Raw genomic sequence first — 22,741 nt, forward strand, 5'->3', positions numbered from 1 at the left:
TGCGGGGCCCTTCAATAGGCCCCACATCAATCCTAGGGGGTCAGGAGGGGTCTACCTTGCCCTCTTTTATTCATTTCCCCCTTCGTTTATTTCCACCTCTTGTCTCTCGATCCTACCGAGAGACAAGATGGCGGCCGCACCGGACTGTTTAGAATGTTGACAGTCACCGGAGAGCCAATCCGCTTCTCCTCACAAAGTTCCGTTACGCGTCAGGTACGCGAACCGGGGCGCTAACTGGGACGCTGTCACAGATATATATATTTTTTTGAACGTTAATTTCTCAAAATCCACTGGAGCACATATCTTGAGACCTAGCAAAGGCACATCGGGCAAACAGCCTCTACAATTTTGCCAAGTTTCATAGAAATCCATTCAGCCGTTCGAGCTAAAAGTGAGTCCAACCGACCTATGGAAATCTCAATGTTAAAAACATGTTTTGGGACCCCCCTTTTTTCTCGGCCCGCTTGACGAAACGCCCCCAAACTTTCAAGGGACGCTCAGAAACAAAATGTGCCATTTTCCTGAAAATTTCAGCCAATTCCGTCCATCAACGCCAAAGTTATTCAACATAGAATTTTCAGAAATCCCAATTCAAAAAAATCCTAACTATATATACCTACTGGCGACCGCCAGTAGGTAATATATATATATATATATATATATATATATAAAATAACATTTCGTGCAACTATTTTCATGACATCAATATTTTATTTCTATATTTTTGTATTTACCATTAAAAATATGGGATGTCGATATTTTTTACATCAATATTTATAGTTAGATATTTTGGTATGGGGATATTTTAGGTGTTGTTATTATGGCCCCCATTAGGATGGCAGGCGGACTTTACCCGCCCGCCATCCCCGTGCAAAACGGGACCGCCCGCGATCGGAGCAGCGGTCCCGCCATGGCTATAATGATGCGCCTGCCACACTGGCGGGCGAATCATGGATTCATAACATTGCAGCGGGCGCACCCCCCACCCCGCCTTCACCCATCCTAATATGGCTGGCGGTGTCTGATAGACACCGCCACCATATAAACCCTTTTCCGCCCCGGTTGCAAGGTGGAAAAGTGGCGGACGGTCTTTCCGTCCACCGCGGACCCCCCTAGCCATACTAATATGGCAGGGGGTCATTCCGGAGCGGATGGCGGATGGATTGCCCCCGCCAGGCCGGCGGTGACCACCGCTGCCCTGGCGGGGGCAATCTGCCCGCCAACCTAATGGGCCCCTCTGTCAGAGGACCCACCTAGTTACTATGGGGCCTATGGAGCGCAGGACCCCCCCGCCGATGCTGCGGTGGTCGCACCATGCACATTAGGATGTGCCTTTCCCATTGCGCGTGGATCTGCTGGCTGCAGACCCACCCACAATGTAAAAGGACTGTGCACAGCACTTCCATGCACTACATGGCAGGCACCACGTGGTGCCTGCCACGTAGTGCATTGCAATGAGGGGGGGTGCCATAGATACCCCCATGTGCATCCCCCACTGCCCTTCACCCTGGAGGCCCGCAACAGGCCCCCAATGCAAGGAATATATGCCTTTCCACAGTGGCAATGCTGCTGTGGAGAGGCCATTGACCGCCAGCATCCTAATATGGATGCGGAAAAGTGGCGCACCGCTGCGGACCCCCCAGCCATCATAATATGGCGGGGTCATTCTGGTGAGGATGGCAGGCAGAACGCCCCCACCGGGCCTGCGGTGGCTACGCTGACAAGGTGAGGGCGATCCGCCCGCCATCCTAATGGGCCCCTAAGAGTGGCAAATTTGAAAGACCCTTTCAGGAAAGTATGTAGTATTAGGCATACTCCGTACTCATAATATGGTGGTCGGACCACCTTTGCGGCGGTCACCAACCGCCACTGCACCTCTATTGCAAGCTTGGCGGTTCTATGGGCCACCAAACTCATAATTAGGCCCTAAGTCTTTCCACACCTGCGTAGTGAGGACTGCGAAACAGCATTTCTCTGCATACAGATTTCCCTAAACATGGTAACAACTTGGCTGAATGTTTGACATTTCTGTAAGGCAGTATGGAAGTCAAACACTTCATGTGAGCCACATTGAGACCTTCATTACCATCTTGTGGGGTAGAAACATAGCATATGGTTTGAGCAACAGCAATGTCCCTCAGGAGGCCAGTTCTTTGTGTGAGTGTGTAAATTGTAGCCATTTGTGACTAAATGTACTGGATTTCCCATTAGGTAAGTCAATTATAATGTGCCTTTTAGCAGCAAGGTCCAGTGATACATTTTTACTTTTAAAACACACAATTGTACAGACTTGAATGTTTAAAGGGCTAACATAGGCTAAAGGACCACAGAGGTTGCATCAGCCTTACACATTGATAACTCTGCACAGTTTTAAAACTTTACTCCTTTCTAACCTTGTTTTAGACCGAAATAGCAGCATTACTCTTGTTACATGCAACGAAATAGAAAAATAAAATTCATTAAGCATTTTATATTTATATTCAGAACCTTAAATCCTCTGGAACAGTACCATACAGAAGCCCACTTTCTGGAAAAACGGGTTCTGATTAATAAATAGAGTATTGGTATGGTCAGATGAGAGAAAGGGGATAATGGTGGGCATAGATGGGAAGGAGAGCAGGAACAAAGATGTTTTTGAAGCCTTAGCTCTGGAACGTAAGAGATCTCATCATATTAATACAATTATTACTTGTGTGAATACGATTTACCTTTGAATATTATTATTTTATACCTATCTAAGCACTCTTCACTTAGAAGTACCTCTGTGTGTTTGCTCAGCACACAGGCTCTGTTCCAAAATATTCTCTCGGTTAATATTTGAATAGCAAAGTCTTTATTATATTTTATATTTCAGTGCCGATTAGTTCTCTCAAAGTACCTTCAATTTCTGTTATCACTGTTACAATCATGAGCTCTCATATTCCTTACAGTTCTTCATGCCAATTCTCTCTGTTGTGCTTTTTTCATTCAGTTCATGATATGTGCAATTGTAATTATCTGATTTGTTGTTATTTCGGCATGAGAGCTATTCCCAAAGAATCTTGGTACAAAAACATCCTACCAAAATCTGATGAGCAATGAGCTTCTCCCTTTCTCAGTAGCTTACTGCCCACCATGATGCTTCTCTTGCTCGGACTTTTCCACAGGATTAATGGGACCAGAATTCAAAGTTTTCAATGTGTTAATTGATACATAGATAGGGTTTTGATCCTATTTCAAGCCCAAAGGGCCACCAAGATGTGCTCTGTTTCTCCCAAGATATCTTGAGGCCTTTACTGTTCAATCATTTGTATTTAGGAGGCTCACAATGCCATCACCAGCGATGTGGTAAAAAATGCACATTCCCACAACAATGTGAATTGCCGTCGCCAAATGGATGAAGAGCAGTCACCTGAAACTGCACTTCCACAAAACTGAGGTCCTCATCCTCGGCTCCAACCCTTTGCCTGGGACGACTCTTAGAGGCCAGCCTCGCTGGGAACTGCGCCCACTGACCACGCACGCAACCTGGGGTTCATCCTGGACTCTTGTCTGCCAATGACCCAACAAGTCAACGCCGTCTCCTCCTCCTGCTTCAACACCCTCCACATGCTTCCTAAGATCTACAAATGAACCCTTCAGAAACCAGAAGGACGGTCACCCAGGCCCTCGTCACCAGCAGGATGGACTACGGCAACGCCCTCTATGCAGGAACCACGGGCAAACTCCAGAAGAGACTCCAATGCATAGAAAACACCTCCGCACGCCTCATCCTTGACATCCCCCACAGCGGCCACATCACTTCCCACCTGAGGGACCTGCACTGGCTTCCCGTCATCAAGAGGATCACCTTCAAGCTACAAACCTACACTCACAAAGCACTCCTCGACGCCGGACCAGCATACCTCAACAAGCGACTCACCTTCTACACAACCAACAGCCAGCTCTGCTCCACTGCCCTCACCCTCGCCACCATCCCACGCATCCACCGAACAACCACCGGCAGCAGATCCTTCTCCCACCTCGCCACCAAGACATGAAACACCCTCCCCATCCACCTTTGACAGACCCAGGAGTTACTGACCTTCAGGAGACTCCTCAAGACCTTGCTGTTTGATCAGTAGCTGCTCCCCAGCCTCAGCGCCTTGAGACCCTCACGGGTGAGTAGCACGCTTTACAAATGTCTGATTGATTGATTGAAATGTACAAGTCTATGAGCCCTGTATGCTGAAGTGAGTGCAGGGCTGGATGGCTTCTCACAATCCCTAGATTTTTGTCCTATGTGACACAAGAACCTGGTCACTGGCATTTGATAACTGATTGGTATTTGCGGAGCACTGGTAAACATACATTCTAGCACTTCCTTCACCCCAGAAAAGGTGTAACTAGGCGTGACCAGGTCACAGGTTACCATCTGTGAGAGGACAAAAAATGTCCTCAGACTTCAGCCCTCACCTTCTTGACAACCATCTGACAAAAACAAAATGTCAGTGATCAAACCTGGATCAGACAAAATACTGATGGCCTATTCACACAGGTAAACTTACACGTGAGCACATCTACACATTTAATTTACTCTTTACTTTACTTTACTACTTTGGGCTATTCACCATTTACGAGTGTAAAATTATTCACTAGTGTAGATTTACATGTCCTCACCCCTGTCAAATATTATTGTAAAGTTACTACTAGTCGTGACTTTACAAACATATTTGACGTCCGTTACACTCATTTGAGATCTCTGCTATCAAGCTAGAGATTCTTCACGGTAACGTTTAGGGAAACGTTCTAAAGTTTATTAAACTTTAAAAATATAGATATATTTTTACTTTCAATCTTAACATTAATCATTTCTATATATTTATATCAAATATAGAACAATAATAAAATGTTACAGCATTACTAATGTAATTTTCAATTAAAAAGTTTTTATATTTTGAATATATTTAATGTAAAAAAAATCCAAAGTATAATTTAAAAAATTCCCACCTAAAGTTAAAATATATATTTTTATTACATATTTAAAATGATTAAAATTGTAGTTGTGAATTAGCATTAATTAATTTATTTTTAAGAAATATTATTGATACATTACATTTTTTATTAAAAAATGTTAATATCTTTTAGCATAAATTAATAATTATGCTTTATTTTTAGAACTAATTTTTGAACCTTTAATACAAGTAAAACATATATTTAAACAGCAGGGAGATGCTGTGACATAGCAATCCAAGGCTGCTTTGGGGCTAAATTGAACTTACCTGCAACTCCTTTGTCCGCCCAGGGACCCGACACGGAGCCTACACCTTGCGCCTCCCGCTGCGCGGGAGACGCTGCGTCCATCTACCGACAAGGCCGTTTGGGGCTGTGGCGTTGAGCCCATAAAGGACTACAAGACCCAGGAGGTATTGGGTCCAACGAGCGTGCTGCAGAAGCCCCTCCCATCACTGACTGAGGGCTTTAAATACTCCTTACAATAAAGGGAGAATCAAGACGTGCAGGATTCACGCTGACCCAACAAAAACCCTGATGAAATCGCCGGTAAAGTAAAGTTCGGCGATGAAACATGTTGGTTGTTTTTAATTAGAGCGGGCATACAGCACAGAATAAAGTTGTAGTTGCCAGTATAGCTCAGCTCTTTTTAAGGTGGTGGGTCCAGATCTCGAGCACAGGAGGTTTGGCATACCGCAGTGGGTCACTAACACTTGGAACACATAATGGTTTTTTCTTTGCACAGCCTTTATCCCCATTCTTTTTTGGTTGGCAGTAGCTGATGATGAGAACGTGAGGATCCAGGCGAGTACCAGTCTGCCATATCCTCCCCCGGGTGTTGCTCCCGTGAGGCTCTGCCAACCTTCCCTCCCCTTTTTTCACAGGAGAAAGGTATAGTGAGGTGTGAGGATAGCACTGGGGTTTCATGCATACACATACTTTGTTTTAAAGTTTTTACTTTGGGAAATAGTGACTGTGATCAGCACACACAGATAGAAGGCTGTAGAGTACCCTCTGTTTGGTTAAGCAACATATTAACAACTAGGGGTCCCTGACCCTATAGTGTTTAGGGGCAGGCCATTGAGTGTTTATGCTAAATTGAACTTACCTGCAACTCCTTCGTCCGCCCAGGGACCCGACGCGGAGCCTACACCTTGCGCCTCCCGCTGCGTGGGAGACGCTGCGTCCATCTACCAGCAAGGCCGTTTGGGGCCGGGGCGTTGAGCCCATAAAGGACTACAACACCCAGGAGGCACTGGGTCCAACGAGCGTGCTGCAGAAGCCCCTCCCATCACTGACTGAGGGCTTTAAATACTCCTTGCGCCTCCCACTTCGCGGAAGAGACTGTGACATAGCAATCCAACTCGAGGCTGCTTTGGGGCTAAATTGAACTTACCTGCAACTCCTTCGTCCACCCAGGGACCCGACGCGGAGCCTACACCTTGCGCCTCCCGCTGCGCAGGACACGCTGCGTCCATCTACCGGTAAGGCCGTTTGGGGCTGTGGCGTTCAGCCCATAAAGGACTACAAGACCCAGGAGGCATTGGGTCCAACGAGCATGCTGCAGAAGCCCCTCCGATCACTGACTGAGGGCTTTAAATACTCCTTGCACCTCCCGCTTCGTGGGAGACGCTGTGACATAGCAATCCAACTCGAGGTTGCTTTGGGGCTAAATTGAACTTACCTGCAACTCCTTCGTCCGCCCAGGGACCCGACGCAGAGCCTACACCTTGCGCCTCCCGCTGCGTGGGAGACGCTGCGTTCATCTACCGGCAAGGCCGTTTGGGGCTGTGGCGTTGAGCCCATAAAGGACTACAAGACCCAGGAGGCATTGAACTTACCTGCAACTCCTTCGTCCGCCCAGGGACCCGACGCAGAGCCTACACCTTGCGCCTCCCGCTGCGTGGGAGACGCTGCGTCCATCTACTGGCCAGGCCGTTTGGGGCTGTGGCGTTGAGCCCATAAAGGACTACAAGACCCAGGAGGCATTGGGTCCAACGAGCGTGCTGCAGAAGCCCCTCCCATCACTTAGTATATATTTAACTCTCCTCTCCCGCGGCGTGGGATCGAGCGCGGGGCGAGCCGGGCAAAGCCCGGGCAAAGGGCGGGCCGTCTGTGGCCGTCCGGGGCTGGCTGAGGCTGGGCTGGGCCACCCCCCTTATAGCAGCTCTGGGACATTTACAGTAAGGTCACATTTTTTCTTTTCTTTAGAACTTCCAACTACTGGACTTACAACATTTCGTATTGTGTGATTACATAGTGCTATAACTTATTCATTGTAGTTTTGTCTTTTTACAATATTTATTCTCTCTTCCCAAACCGTACTTGATTCCAGCCTTTGAATATAAGTCATAGAAATATGAGTTCAAGCTTCAGTAAAGGCAGGAAATCCCTGGTGGGAGGGTCTGTTAGAGGAACACTGGATCACTTTATTACTAGGGCAGCTTCAGTACTAGAACGTGAGATAGCTATCATGGAAGGGCGCCTTTCTTCGGAACATCTGTATAATAAACGTTCATCCCTGGGTTCTATCCAGCTAGCAACCACTCCACCAGCCCATAGCATCGAAAATGATCAAACTGGTGATATTGGTATTCCACTACAGTTACAAGACCAAACAGCTTCAACTGAATCAAATAAAAATGACTCAAACGTAGAACCACCAGCAGAAATCATATCTGAGGAACAATCACCTATAACATTCCCTAGGCATACCTCGTGTAAGAAAGCACACAATAAAACATCAGGTCCAGGGCCCACAATGAAAAAAAGAAAGCGTGGGGGGATTTGCCACAATGGTAGAAGTGCAAAAACACCCAAATTATTCCGGAGCCCTCTAAAGAGCCCAGGAATAACTGCAAGGAAGACCATGTCAGATTATCACCCCCTACTCTCCCATTCTATTAAAGAACTAATGGGGAGTATGGAGCAATTGGTTAAATCTCTAATATTGCCACTAATAGAGAGGGTTAAAAGAATGGCAGAACAACTGGGGTCCATAGAAAAAGCAATTACAACTAATACAGACCTAACTAAGGAACTGACAAACTGTAGACAAAAACAATCTATGTGTATTACATCACCAGGGCTGATACCAGTTGATAAGCCACACAGTAAGGATCCACTTCCAGTACCAGAAGAGAACACCTCGGCTCCCTCGACAACAGATAAAGGCCATACTACTCCCAGGGGAGAAAGAGGGGAAGGGCAGGCCAATAAATTAGATAATTTTCAAACAACTGCACTTAGGATGCCTCCCCCCATTAAGTACCCAGGGGTAAACCAGCAAAAAATAGATCTGCCACCAGAGGCGGCACCCAATGTCGTGGTACTGACTGGGGTTCCGGAACTGGTAACTGAAAATACTGAAAGCCATCAAGAGCTCAAAAACAAAGTGGTATACTGGTTGAGTAACAATAGGCCATTACCGCCCAATTTCAATGGCGAAATTCTCCACGTAAGAAGACTTGGGTGGGGGGTCACAGACCGAAGGATATAAGGGGGGATTTCATTATCATTAATTTCAGAGACCGTAAAGTAATTAGACACATTGGCGATTGGTACACCGACAGAGGCAGGGAAGAAATTTCAACACGCAACTTAAGTTATTTCTACCCTCAATCATTGTAGGCAAATCCTCCAAGATCTCGCGCCCTATATGGGTACAATACAGAACGCTCTGGTTTTAACGTCCCCACTTTTAATCGCTTCTCCATGCTTTATGGGCAGGAAGGATTAGATTGACTCCCCAACCAGGTCTTCGGGGACCGCTACGAACTTATACAACCAATAATTTTACCAATCCCAATTGTTGGACTTGAAGGTAAACAGCTTAAATCATTGGATCCCAGCATACTCTCAGTGGAATTAAATCGCAATGAAAGGGATATAGTCAACTCTATAGTAGGCAGCAAAAGTGCCAGGTCATCAGAAAGCATCTCAGCCACTCTTCCGCATGGAAATGATGTGGTATTTGGAACGTTTGATGATTTATTAGTAGAACAGGCCATAGTGTTAGCGGATAATAACCCAGTTAAAGAAGGTTCCCCTATTGCGTTTCTTTTCTAGAATATAGCCGGACTCTGTCCTAAGGTAGAAAATGGCACGGGTTAAATTTTTCCAGAATTACAATATAATATGTCTCCAGGACTCCTTGGGCAAAGTGGCGGGCAGAATCATTCTTGAACGCCTCCAGCGGTGGGCGGACGATGGCAGTATCCTTTCAGACATTCAATTTGGGTTCCGGGATTGCCTAGGGACAGTTGAACAGGCCCTAAACCTGACAATGCTACTAGGCAAGTACGATGTGCAAAGGCGGGCAGTATTTACATGGTATATGTGGATCTGTCAGCAGCCTTTGACTGCGTTTGCCATGCTAAACTTTGGTCTGTGTTACTGGATATGGGAGTAGGTCTATCTTTGGTAAATTTCCTGTGCGAATTATACTCCAATACCTCAGCTAGGGTGAGGTTTGGGGTAAAGGGCGAGTTATCCGCGTCATTTGGAGTAGAGAGAGGAGTCAGACAAGGTTGTGTCCTGGCTCCCTTCCTCTTCACGCTTTACCCCAACGGTTTGGAGAGAGCTATGCTGAATGGGAGCCAGGACCTTCCATTAATAAAACACCGTCCGATTCCAGCTCTACTCTACACGGACGACGCGGTGATACTGGCTCGTACCCCTTTAGAACTGCAGAAGGCGCTAAATAGATATTCCCAATTTATGGGTAAGCTGGATTTACGCATTAATATAAAAAAAACCTTTGTTATGACAGCAGGACCAGGGAAAAAAAGGACAAAGGACATATATCTGAACAAGGTTAAATTGGCAATCACAGCACAATACTCATACTTGGGAATTATTATCGACCATAAACTTAACTGGAAATCAGCAATTGAATCCAGAAAATTCCATCTTATGAGAGCAACTACGGCCCTCGTAACTTTTTCAAAAAAATTGGGAAAGAGGTCGCCGGTAGAGCTTTTAAAGATTTATAAAGCTAAATGCCAATCAGTAGCGCTATATGGGGCTGGAGTGTAGGGGTATGCAAATACCAGCAGCCTACAAGTGGCAGAGAACGATTTTTTGAGATTCCTTCTAGCGGCACCAAAGAGTGTATCTACTTTTTCGTGTCATATGGAATTGGGGATTTCTCACAGATTTAGCCAAAATACAATCACTCCTTCTTTGGCACCGCATTTGGTCGACAGACAAAAACGCATTCACTCAGCGAATCATTTCAGATTGTATGGGCTTGGTCCAGTCACATAAGATTGGCTGGTTATCATACATAAAATGTTTCTTAAATGACCTAGGACTGGAAAAATATTACCTGGTACCAACTTCTATTCGGTCATTATCAAGAAAGGCACTACAGGTGCTGTCCCTCACACATCTAGAAGAAATACGGATAACCAAAGAAGCCTCTAAACCATCTGTCCAACAATCCATGGCTGTTCAAACTACTTTTTCCATTCAGCCTTATTTAACTCATGATTTCACCACCTTTGAGAGATTTCTCCTAACTAGGGAGCCCATTAGGATTGCGGACGGACTTGAGTCCGTCCGCGACCCCTGATGAGGAGGGAACGTCCGCATGGGCTGCGGCGTTCCCTCCTGTGCAATTAGGATGTGACCGCCACCCTGGCAGGCACATCCTCTATTTTAACATTGCGGCGGGTGCGGCTTCAAGCTGCACCCGCCGCAATGGTAAAAAAGCACGCATTGCATTTACATGAAGAAAGCGGCAGGCACCGCGCGGTGCCTGCCGCTGTCTGCATGTAAATGCAGGGGGTACCATAGGTACCCCCCATGTGCACCCCCCACCCCCTTCACCCTGGGGGCCCGCAACGGGCCCCCGAAGTGCATATCTGTATGCTTTTCCACGGCGGAGAACCCGCCGCGGAAAAGCATATCTGATACGCAATCCTAATATGGCTGGCGGTGTCTGAGAGAAACCGCCACCATATAAGAGCTTTTCCACCGCGGTTGTAAGCCGACCGCGGCGGAAAAGCGGCGGACATACACCAAGACCCACCAGCCATCCTTATTTGGCGGTGGGTCTTTGGATGCTCTGCGGTGGTTTTCCCGCATCCTCTGGGCCGGCGGTGGCTTGTGCCGGCCTGGAGGATGCAGGAAAACCGCGATCGTAATGTGACCCTAGGTTCAGGTTAAATATTTTGCATCGTCTGGTTGCCTTTCCTACAAGAATTAACTGGGTCTCAGAACCACCCTTATGTCCGTGCGATGAGATCTCAAGTCAGGCAACCATTCATACTTTCTTTTTCTGTAAATTTTACAGGGAGCATAGAAAGGTTTTGCGGATTCCGCTATTAAAACATATGGGTATCAGAAGATGCCACCCGGCCTTCCTATTCTTACAGTATTTGGGTGAGGAGTGGAAATCGAAGTATATTGTTAAGTTTCTGAAATGTATTTTCCGGCATCGACTAAATTTATAAAAATCGTTGTATACTTACGCGCATTGATAACCTAATTATGCACGTATAAAGCAAGACGATGTTCCCTTACAAAGCTCTATGTACATATTATGAATTTGTTTTAATGTTGTATAAATTACAGAGCATCTAATAGCAAATTTGCCTGTTTTTAGAACATCACATGCTTATAAAAAATGTTTTAAGAGGCAGTATTCCGTTTTAAAACGCAGAATGTGAAATGTAATTTATTTGTGTAAAATGTTTTTATGGCTCTTCAGCATCCTCGCTCGCTCCCGCCCTGACTCCACAGCATGGCCTCCTACCAGCAGCCCGAGGAGCAGCACCTGCAGGGCCTCCGGGACCTGGCGCACCGGCTCCGGGTTCACTCCATCCGGGCCACCTGCGCCTCCAACTCTGGGCACCCCAAGTCATGCTGCAGTGCCGCGGAGGTAGTGTCGGTCCTCTTCTTCCACACCATGAAGTACAAGGCATCTGACCCGGCCAACGCCAACAACGACCGCTTTGTGCTGTCCAAGGGCCATGCTGCTCCCATCCTGTATGCTGCCTGGGTGGAAGCTGGCTATTTAAAGAATCTGAACTGCTTAATTTGAGGAAGATCGACTCGGATCTGGAAGGACACCCCACCCCTAAACTGCCTTTTATGGATGTGGCCACTGGGTCCCTGGGACAAGGCCTGGGAGCGGCCTGCGGCATGGCCTACACTGGGAAGTACTTTGATAAATCCAGCTACCGGGTGTACTGTCTGCTGGGTGACGGGGAGTCGTCGGAGGGAGCTGTGTGGGAGGCCTTGGCTTTTGCCTCCCACTACAAGTTGGACAACCTGGTAGCCATTTTTGATGTCAACCGCTTGGGCCAGAGTGAGGCTGCGCCCCATCAGCACCAGACTGACATCTATAAGAAGGGCTGTGAAGCATTTGGGTGGAACACTTATGTCGTCGATGGCCATGATGTCGCGGAGCTGTGCCACGCTCTATGGCAGGCGTCCCATCTGAAAGACAAGCCGACAGCGATCATTGCCAAAACCTTCAAAGGGAAGGGGATTGCAGGAGTTGAAAATGAAGACAATTGGCATGGAAAGCCCATGCCGAAGGACAAGGTGGAGGCAATGGTTGAAGCCATCCAGAATGAGATCAAGAATGTTACCAGGCTCTGCCCAGAGCTGCCCGCAGAGGACTCTCCGAAAGTTGTCATCGATGGCATCCTAATGCCCTCTCCCCCGAGCTACAAGCCGGGAGATAAGATAGCAACCCGGAAAGCGTATGGCTTGGCGTTGGCTAAACTGGGCCACGCAAATAATCGTGTCATTGCACTGGATGAGGATACAAAGAATTCCACATTTTCTGAGATCTTCAAGAAGGACCACCCTGATCGCTACATTGAATGCTTCATTGCTGAGCAAAACATGGTGAGGGTAGCGATGGGCTGTGCCACCCGTAATCGCACCGTGGCGTTTGCCAGCACTTTTGCGGCCTTCTTCTCTCGCGCATATGACCAGATCCGCATGGGTGCCATCTCCCAGTCCAATGTTAACCTCTGTGGCTCGCACTGTGGCATGTCTATTGGTGAGGATGGACCCTTTCAGATGGCACTGGAGGACTTGGCAATGTTCCGGGCTGTCCCCACATGCACTGTCTTCTACCCCAGTGACGCAGTATCCACTGAGCATGCCGTTCTTCTGGCCACCAATACCAAGGGTATCTGCTTCATCCTAACAAGCCACCCTGAGACTGCGGTCATCTATTCACCTGAAGAGAAATTTGAAATTGGACAAGCAAAGGTTGTCCGTTAAAGTGACACCGACTGAGTTACCATAGTTGGCGCTGGAGTCACTTTGCATGAGGCCCTGGCGGCTGCCGATCAGCTTGCCAAGCAAGGTACTAATGTGCGCGTGGTAGACCCTTTCACCATCAAGCCGTTGGATGCAGCTACCATAATCTCTAGTGCCAGAGCCACTGGAGGTCGAATCATCACTATGGAAGATCACTACAGAGAAGGAGGCATTGGGGAGGCTGTGTCTGCAGCAGTTTCTGGAGAACCTGGAATCCTTGTTCAGCATCTTGCTGTGAACCGCGTGCCACAAAGTGGGAAGCCTAATGAACTCTTGGACATGTTTGGCATCAGTGCCAAGTGCATAGTTGAAGCTGTGAAGGCTACCTTTGCAAACTGAAGGCTTATAATTTGGTGTTGAGGAATGAGGCCTCTAGTGAGGCAGTGGTGGCTGCTAGAAGGCAATTATGGTAGAGTCCCTGTTAATGGCAATGTCAAAACATTTCTCATTCTTTCAGATGAAGGATTATATACACTGTAGGCAATTGTGGAAGTTGAACGAAAACTTAGTATTGCTTCTATGTTTCCTGGCTAATGTGACATGCCGTAATGTAGCACTTTGCTGTCCTTGCTTTCAAGTCTACATAAGCACTTGGAAGATGGAATACTGACCATTCCACAGCTATATGTACATTGAGACTAAAGTGAGACATGGGGAACCTACCTAGCTAGCAATAATGGTATATCTTTCTGGATACCATACACTTTTTGAGGGGATGGCTAGACTAACAAACAGTACTCTTAGGTCCTTTGGGATCAATAAAAAGCCTTTGTTCTGTGGCAGCCACATTAGCTTTCCTCACTGAACTCATCAGGGTTAGGGGGGAAGAATGCAATTGTAATTCATTTGATTTACATACCAGTTTCTTAAATGGTGACATTGTTGCTTGCTCTTTCTCTTCACAAGTTTACTGGTCTCGTTTTCATGGACCATAACAAAGGTGCTTCTGTACCTGCCTCCAAAGGTGCTCCTTCTGATGACCCTGTAACAGAACATAGGGGCGTTACTTGAAGATTATTGAAGGCAGTGACCATTGGCTAGTGTTCACACTCATTTATAAACATGTATTCTTGCTCTGAAGTAATTTGGATCCATGTTCAGTGACCAATGTTTTATGGACCACAGTGTCTGCTGCACTTAATGTTACACTTGCCATTAAATCTAAATAGTGAACCCTCCCAAAAAAAAAAATGCTTTTATGGTTTTTCTTGATGACAGAAACCGAATAAAGAAATACTTACTTACAGTGTAAATAATTACATTTATTTTAACATTAGTTTGTAAAGGTTTTATTTCAAGTCCCTGCTTCCATTATTTTCTACTGGAGGGTTTCACAGTTCCTGTGAGTGGCCATGGCTGGTGCTGGACTTGCTCCAGCACCAGACCCAGAGTATATTTACAACTGTTTTTGGTCCTTAATAGCTGTAGTAACCACAGAAGGGCAGTATGTGAACAGCAGTATTGGTGGATGTGTTTCCCTTCCTAAACCGCTCCCAAACCTTCCCTTTGCACTTCCGTTCTCCTCCCTGAACCATTTCCTTCAGTAGCAAGCATACCACATTTTCAGCTAATCTCCTCTATCTTTCCCACATTTACAGCTAAAACTTATACTTATGCGATTAGAGACTCTATATTTGTGATGGAGATCTTAACAATAAAATATATGAAAAGCAGGGTGGAACCTTTGCATGTAGGTTTGTGAATAGCATTTCGTAGTTCATTAGTAGAACTAGTGTAGTACTTATAAACAATATAAAAGGAAAAAAAGTGTTTTTAGTTGAGTCGTTTCTTCCTTTTCTGATTTCTTCTCTGTATTTCTTAATCTCTTTCTTACAACTTCCCTTTTTCCCTATTAGGTTACTTTTCATCTCTTGTAGGGTTCATTTATCTTTGCTGTTCACTGAAATGCCGGTCTACCAAATTAAAGAAAGTGATGGCCTCACCAATTTAGGGGTCCATTACGATGTCGGGCGGATTGCCTCCGCCAGGCTGGCGGTGGCCACCGCCGGCCTGGCGGAGGCAATCCGCCCGACATCGCAAGTCCAAATGCCCCCCGCCATATTAGGATGGCGGGGGGGATGGCGTCAGTGAAAAAACACCGCCCGTCTGTTTTCCGCCCCGGTCTCCTTGCGACCGCGGCGGAAAGGGAATAATATGGTGGCGGTGTCCAATGGACACCGCCAGCCATATTACGATGCTGAGCCATAGGTGCCTTTCCGCGGCAGCAATGCCGCCACGGAAAGGCAGGTGGTGTTTGCTGCGGGGGGCCCCTGCGGGCCCCCCTGGTGTAGGCAGTGGTGGGGGAGGACAGGGGGGGTACCTATGTTACCCCCTCACATTTGCATATGCTGCTTTGAATATGCAAATGCTAAAAAGCATTTTTAGCATTGTGGTGGTCGGTGCAGAGTGCACCGCCCGCCACAATGCTAAAACTACAGGATGTGTCCACCACTGTGGCGGGCACATTCTAATTCCCCCCACAGGACCCCCGCCCTTATGGCGGGCGGTCCCGTTCTCCGATAGGGTGGCGGGCGGACAATGTCCGCCCGCCTTCCTAATGGGGCCCATAGTGTCAAGTCCAGAATATTGTGGGACATATTGTAGATAAGAACATATGTTTAGGTACTTTGGTAAAAATACTATAGGAATATTTAATATCATTTTATTTAATATCATTGCATTAGGTGTAACATTTAGGTTTTTGTAAAATGTTTATCTGTATGAATGTTAGAAGTTATCATTAATTTCCTTTTAAATAGTCATACATATTTTTTAGTATTTTTGTGATTAGTTATATATTTTAAGGTAAGGTAATATTTTATTGTGTGGTTAATTAAAAACTTTACAATTTCTGTGTAAAAACCGTAAAAGCAGGAAAATTCATATTCTAAAACCACTTAAATTAAACATATACAACTGGCATGAATTATATTGACGTACACAGAGCTGCAGCAGCAGAATTCATATTCTAAAATCTTTTAGATAAAACATGTAACTTTCTTGAATTGTTTAACCGGCATCGAGCATTTGTCAGTAAATGTTTACACAGTCCGTAAGTTAAGAATGCAATGCTCCATTTTTAAAGAGAAGCGAGGGACTGTTCCATCATCAATTTGTTGCTATGAGCAGTATGAGTAGATTTGCTGTTAGCTTTAAGGGGCCGTGTGGCGCAGTGATTATGCAGTCTGGTTACTTGATGCAAGAGCTTTTGCCCCAGCTGCTTCCATGAATTGAACAATGCGACACGCTAGTTGTACATCTCCACCTCCAAAACATGCCTTCACAGCTTGTCTGCAGGATCTTATCCCCTTTCTTACAAAGAGTGGCTTTAGTAACTGTCGCTGTTCGGCCTGTAGATTTCTGCATATACATAGCAGATGTAAAACACTTTGTTGGCGTCCTCGCATAGGCGGCATATTAACTGACCATGAAGTCGCTTCCATGGGGGAAGATGCGGTAAAGATGGTAAAATGCCCAAACGAAAGTGAAGATATTTTTCTTTCCTCTTTCTATTGAAGCCAGTGCCTAAGTATGGTTGTGGAGAGGATTTATCATAGCTGTGGACCACAAATCATCCATGGGCTCTTTCTGTAAGTGTCGCCTTATCTTTTACTAGTGATAGCTTTTTCACTGTTTTGTTAACAATTTGGTTAAAACAGGGATAGGATCCTGAGGCTGCCCAGAGTTCCTTGAGTCCCAGACGATGTACAGATGATTTCATATAAGACCTTGCTGCACACTCCCTCGTTAGATGTATTTCTTTCCATAAATATGAGTTCAGTGTGCCTGCTCCAGATTTTTTTATCCTGTACCAGGTCTTGGTATAGGATCCTTTGCGGGCTATTTATTGACTTTACATGCCAAATTCTAGCCTTATTTGGGCTGGTGAGACGTACTTTGGTAAATTAAAAATGATTCTTGCTGCTCTAGAAACTGTTCTGTCCAAAGTCAATGCATCTCTTCCCCTCAGACACTCACTCCCATAAGTGATAGCCGGGATGAGTTTCTCTTGCCAGACTTGTAGCAGTGGGATAAGGCTAGGGCCGGCCGTTTTCTGTTTGATCAATTTTATGGCTACCGCAATCGAGTTGCCTCTTCTTTTGATTACTTCTTTTTGCAGATTGAAAGTCCCCTTGTTATCCATGATCACTCCTAAATACTTATACTGGTTGACTACTTCGATTAGAGAGTCTGCTATATGCCAGCAGTGTTTGGAGGTTTCCCTTTTTGGATGTATCCTCATGACCTGCGTTTTGTCATGGTTAATGGTTAATCCATTAGATGTAGAACATCGACTAGTAGTGTCCAATAAGCGTTGGAGACTGATGGGGGTCTGGCTGACCAGTACAAGATCGTCTGCGCACAAAAGGTTGGAAAGTGGGAGGCCTCCTAGCTTAGGCAGATGAGAGTTGCAAGCAATCAGTTCTGTCGAAAGGTCAGACATAAATAAGTTGAAGAGCGTAGGTGGCAGAACGCACCCCTGTTTGAGCCCCATGGTTGTTGGAATTTTCCTAGACAAGTACTTTCTGGCTCCGATCTTTACTTGGACCCAAGTTTTTGTGTGAAGCAGTATTAACTGTTTTAGAAGCACAGAAGGTATTTTCATTTCCTTGAGTTCGTGCCAAAGCTTATTTCTATCGACTTTGTCAAAGCCGACGAATGTCAATTAAGGCTACAAGCATGTAACTCTTAGCTGAGTTCTTGTCCCCTTTCTTGTATAATGGGGATATAATTGAACCACGCCAGGAGTCCGGGATGATGTCTCCTTCTGTTATTTGGGCATACAGTGGCAATAGAATGGAAACTCAATATTCCGGATCCAGTTTGAATAGAATTGGTGGAATCCCGTTAGGGCCTGGGGCACCGTCCCTCTTACCCTTGGCTATACTGTTCTTAATCTGCATGATTGTGAATGGAGGATAATTGTTCCTGGTTGGAGCTTTTAAGTAGATAGGATGCCTCTGGTATATTGAGGATCTGCCTCCATGGATCATTAAAGTGCAGGGGCAGATGCGAGGCCCAGGCTTCTTCAGACTAGTGGGAGTTTACTCTTTGCACGTTCTGGTTGGCTGAACTGTTTTTTGTACGCCAGAATCTTGCGCTGTTGTTCGTCTTGGAGTCGTGAAATTGCCTCGCCCATAGGCAATCATCTTTTTTTCTTTTTGCCTGCCAGATCTCTTTTTTCTTTTTTGCTTTGAGTTGCGATAACTCCCTTTATAAGATGGGATCGTGGCCTATACGCCGAAGAGTACGTATTATTTTGTTTATTGAGTTCTTGAGCTTACGGAGGTTTGGTGTTTTGAAGTTTAGAGATTGGATCTCCTGAGGGCTGGCAAACTGTTTGTCTTTGAAGCTGGGGTAGTGTTTTTCCTGTTCACCGCTCCCCAATGTTTTAGTTAGATGTTCCCAGTATGTTATCATATTTTCATTTACATCTGTCCGTTCCCGTTGCTCCCATATTGCCTTTGCTGTTGATAATAAGTCCTCCGGATGATTAGTTTTAATTTTTAGCTTCCTGAAATTGACCGTGTAGATGGACTCTGGGTCCTCTTCTAGCATATCTAATGATGATCTATAAAGTCTTGTTAATTATTTCTTGTTGTAAATGATCGCTTTGATCTTGGACCCCGATCTGGAAGCCTGTGATCATGCTGAAGAATGAGAGGGAAACAAAAGTGTAATCTATCCACTTGCTTGAAGTTGCCCTGTGGAATGTTGCTGCCGGGGGCTGGTCTTCAGGAAAGCGTCCATTTGGAGCCACAAGGATTAAATGTTCCGGGTCTTTTACAAGGTTCTTAGCGTGTGATGTTTGTCGCTTCTTGTTACACAGCTCCTGGCAAGGAATATTCCGGGTGAGGTATTGCTCGTCAAGGAGCTCGTCCCTCTTCTGTTGCCCCATCAGGTGCATGTTAAAGTCCCCCGAAGTTAATAGATTTGTCGTGGATTTTTCTATCATTAATCTGGTTAATTCTGCCCCTTGTCACAGGGGTGTATGTAGATGTTTAAGAGTAATAGTTGTTGATTAATGTTTCCGTCCGTTATGTCCACTTTAAGAGCTTTAATTGCGTTAGTTGGGGATGTGAAGGTGCTGGAGCTCGGGTGATTACATTCTGTTTGGATTCGCCCAACTCTGTTAACGGTAGCACTACCAATTCATCCACTTTCTTTTCTACTTTGGAGTCCTCTCCTTTTGGGGACTTTAGGGCGCTCACAGTGTCTCCTTCTGGGTGCAGTGCTTCTGTTGAACCATTCATAGTGAACCCTTTTGCCCCAAGTCTTATGCTGCCAGTGCGAAAAGAATCCATTACATTATTTTTCTTCTTTCTTCCCTTTCTCCTCTGTTTGCGACAGGGTTTGTGGTCCTTGTAGCCTCCAGCTTAGTTATATATTTAAAAATGTACAATACATTACATTTTTTATTTTTCATTTGTTGGTGGGTTTTGGACTTATAGGTAATTACCATAGAAATATATATTTTGCAATATTCAATAGAGTGTTATTTAAAAAACAAAACATAATTATATTACTAATTATGTAATACCAAATGTTAATATGTACACTGCGATAATTTGTTTTTCAATTTATTGTATATGTTTAATTAGCTACTTTTTTCGGTGATATGTGTGCATTTTCGGTTTCATAAATGAATATTTGTTAACTGTTTTTTTATGGGCTGCTGGGTATGTAGGGAAGTAGGTTGAAGAGTGTTTTAAAATATATATGTCATAGTATTTGTTGAATTGGGTAATTAATTATGTACATTATTACATTCCTTTTATTGAAATCCTTGATGAATATGTTGTTGTTTTATAAATCTGTATAATAAAAACATGTATTAATAGAGTTAAATTGTATCTATGTTTATTGTGTTTGATATATTTGGATAATTATTATGATACCCCGAGTGACTGTAATTATTCTCTTGATGAAGATGAATTTGTGATATTTAATACAATTTGTTTTTTTGTTAATTTCCATTTTTGTAGATATTAATTAATGTATAGTTATTTAATTTATTTTGCATAATGTGCGCAATAGGATTTTTATGGTAAAAATGCAATAACATTTCTTTTTTTAGACTTTTTAAAATTTAGTTTGTTGGATTTAATGTAAAACAAAACTCTAATGCTAAGGGTTTTGAATAGTGAATGTGATTTTGATTAAGTCTTACATTTTTATATTGCTGGTCAAGTTGGATTGGGAATAGTAAGTATTCAAAGCCCATCACTTTCCCTGCAGTTGCTCAGGCTGAAGTGGGAATAGTAAATCTGGCCCTTCCAAGTCCTACACTGTGACTACTGTAGCTCAGTCTCGAGCTGGAGGAGTAAATCTGACCAGTAGCGGTCTGTGGTGGGAGTAGCTGTCGGATGATGACGTGGGGAGGGGGAGGGGCAGGGTGGGGAGTTGTAATGTGTGGATTACGGAGGATTACAGGTACATCAACATATAAATAAATAAAACAAATGGTGTTGCGTGCACTGCATCCCATTTGGATTTGTTTTATTTATTTATATGTTTATCTAACTGTAATCCTCTGTAATCCGTAGATTACTACGCCCCACCCTGCCCCTCCCCCTCCCCACGTCACCACCCGGCAGCTACTCTCACCACCGACCACTACTGAGACAGACCCCTCCAAAGTTGAGCAATTTCACTACTATTGCTCAGTTTAGAGTGGGGCTAGGAACTCTGACCTCTCCATAGTCTAACAGGTTCCCTAGTGTTGCTCAGGCTAGAGTGGGAATACGAAATTTGACCTTATTTTTTTATTTTTATTTTTTTTGCGGTATTTGTAGAGCGCAACACTCATCCCAAGGGATATCAAGTCGCTTATACCAAGGCAGAAGCTGCTAGGGACTGACACTAGAGGAACATTTAGGAATTGGGGAAGAGGTAGGTTTTTAGTTTTTTCCGGAACAAAGTCTGATGGTTTTTCTATTGTTCTTCCGATAGGTGTGCAAAAACTAAATTTGATTTTATGTTGTACCGAATTTTAATGTTTTTTTTATGTTTAGTAGATTACTGTTAGAAATAATGTCGCCTTTGTTTTTAAGATGTAACAATTTATTTTAAAGTTTGCCCGAGTTTGTTTATAGAAGTATTTGTAAATATCTTTTATTCTTTTTCAAAATTTATTTTAATTTTACATTTTAATTTTACATTTTTACACCAATAGTCAAAGATATACATATTTTTTTTACATGTCCCGAAATAGAGGAATATTGAAAGGTGGTGGAATCCACCATTCGCGACATCTTGAAGATACCATTAACACTGACATTAACTCTTGTGCTCTTTTGGGGCTGAATCATGATTTTCAAAAAAGACTTGACAGTAAACAAAGGGGGTTGTTTTTTTACCTGTTATTACTGGCCAGACGAGAGATATGTAAATACTGGACAGATTCTGTACCCCCCGCATCCTAATGGCGGGTTGAAAGTGGCTAGGTGGACATGCAGAACAGCTATAGATGGTAATCTATCAAAGACTAGGGATCTGTGGCAGGTGTTCGCAGATTGGTCAAGCTAGCCACGCAGAGATACCTGTCTCTTCTCATTTTATTTATTTATTTATTTCTCTGAGTCCTATGATTATATCAGAATATGGCAGAGGTGTTTATCCTTCGGGATTAAAGAACCTTTTTAAGGGTTTGGCTGGGAAAAGGCAAGGGTCTTTTGGTATTTGGTACATTTTAATCTGAATACTGTATGTTTTACCTTTTTAATTTCAATGATTCAATAATTATATTGCGTCATTTTATTTTTAAAATATTATAACTATTCATATGTGTTGGTTAGATTGTAATCATTTTATTTCCATTTTATATTCATTTGTAATGTTTTATCTCATTTTGCTTTTTGTCTAAGTTTATTTTAAAGTTACCTTTCTCATATTATTTGTAGTTATTAAATACATCTGTATATTTTATTCATTATATATATTTTAATGTATTTTTAATTGTATATATGTATTTGTATTATGTTGTATACTTTAAAATATACAAAGAAGTGTGTTAACCTGATATTTCTTACCTCAATATTTTTGTAGCAATATTTTTGTTTTGGGATATTTTTGATCTTGATATGTTATGGAAGCCTTTTAGGTAGAAGGCTGCAAATTGGCAAGTAGGAGCACAGTTTCCTTTGACGAAATGTAAGTCCAACTCTGCTGAGAGCTCTCGAAACACTTAGGGCCTGATTGCATTGATTTTTCCAAAGGCACTGGACCGCCACACCGCCCGCCTGTCAGACTACTAAAAAAGTCATAATCTGGAAGGCGGTGACTTGCGGCAGAGCGGTGGCACGTTGATTTGACCACCGCGCCACCGCTCCACCAATAGTCATAATCAGGTCCTATGAGTGTTTAATAGCCAAGGTAGTGGTTAATTTAATGGTGGTATTTTTCCCATGGCGGGGTTGGAGAAGGAGTCTTACAGCCAAACGCAGAACCCTCTGTGGTGAGCTCTGAAAGTATTTAGGCACGC

At 44.2% G+C, this 22,741-nt stretch overlaps 1 pseudogene; it reads left to right on the top strand.

The window, feature by feature from the left end:
• The first annotated feature begins 11,710 nt into the window (after nucleotides 1-11,710).
• LOC144771682 (transketolase-like protein 2) lies at nucleotides 11,711-13,643 on the top strand (annotated as a pseudogene).
• Nucleotides 13,644-22,741: the final 9,098 nt, after the last annotated feature.

Source organism: Lissotriton helveticus, chromosome 8, assembly GCF_964261635.1.
Source record: "Lissotriton helveticus chromosome 8, aLisHel1.1, whole genome shotgun sequence".
Classification (NCBI taxonomy): Eukaryota; Metazoa; Chordata; class Amphibia; order Caudata; family Salamandridae; genus Lissotriton; species Lissotriton helveticus.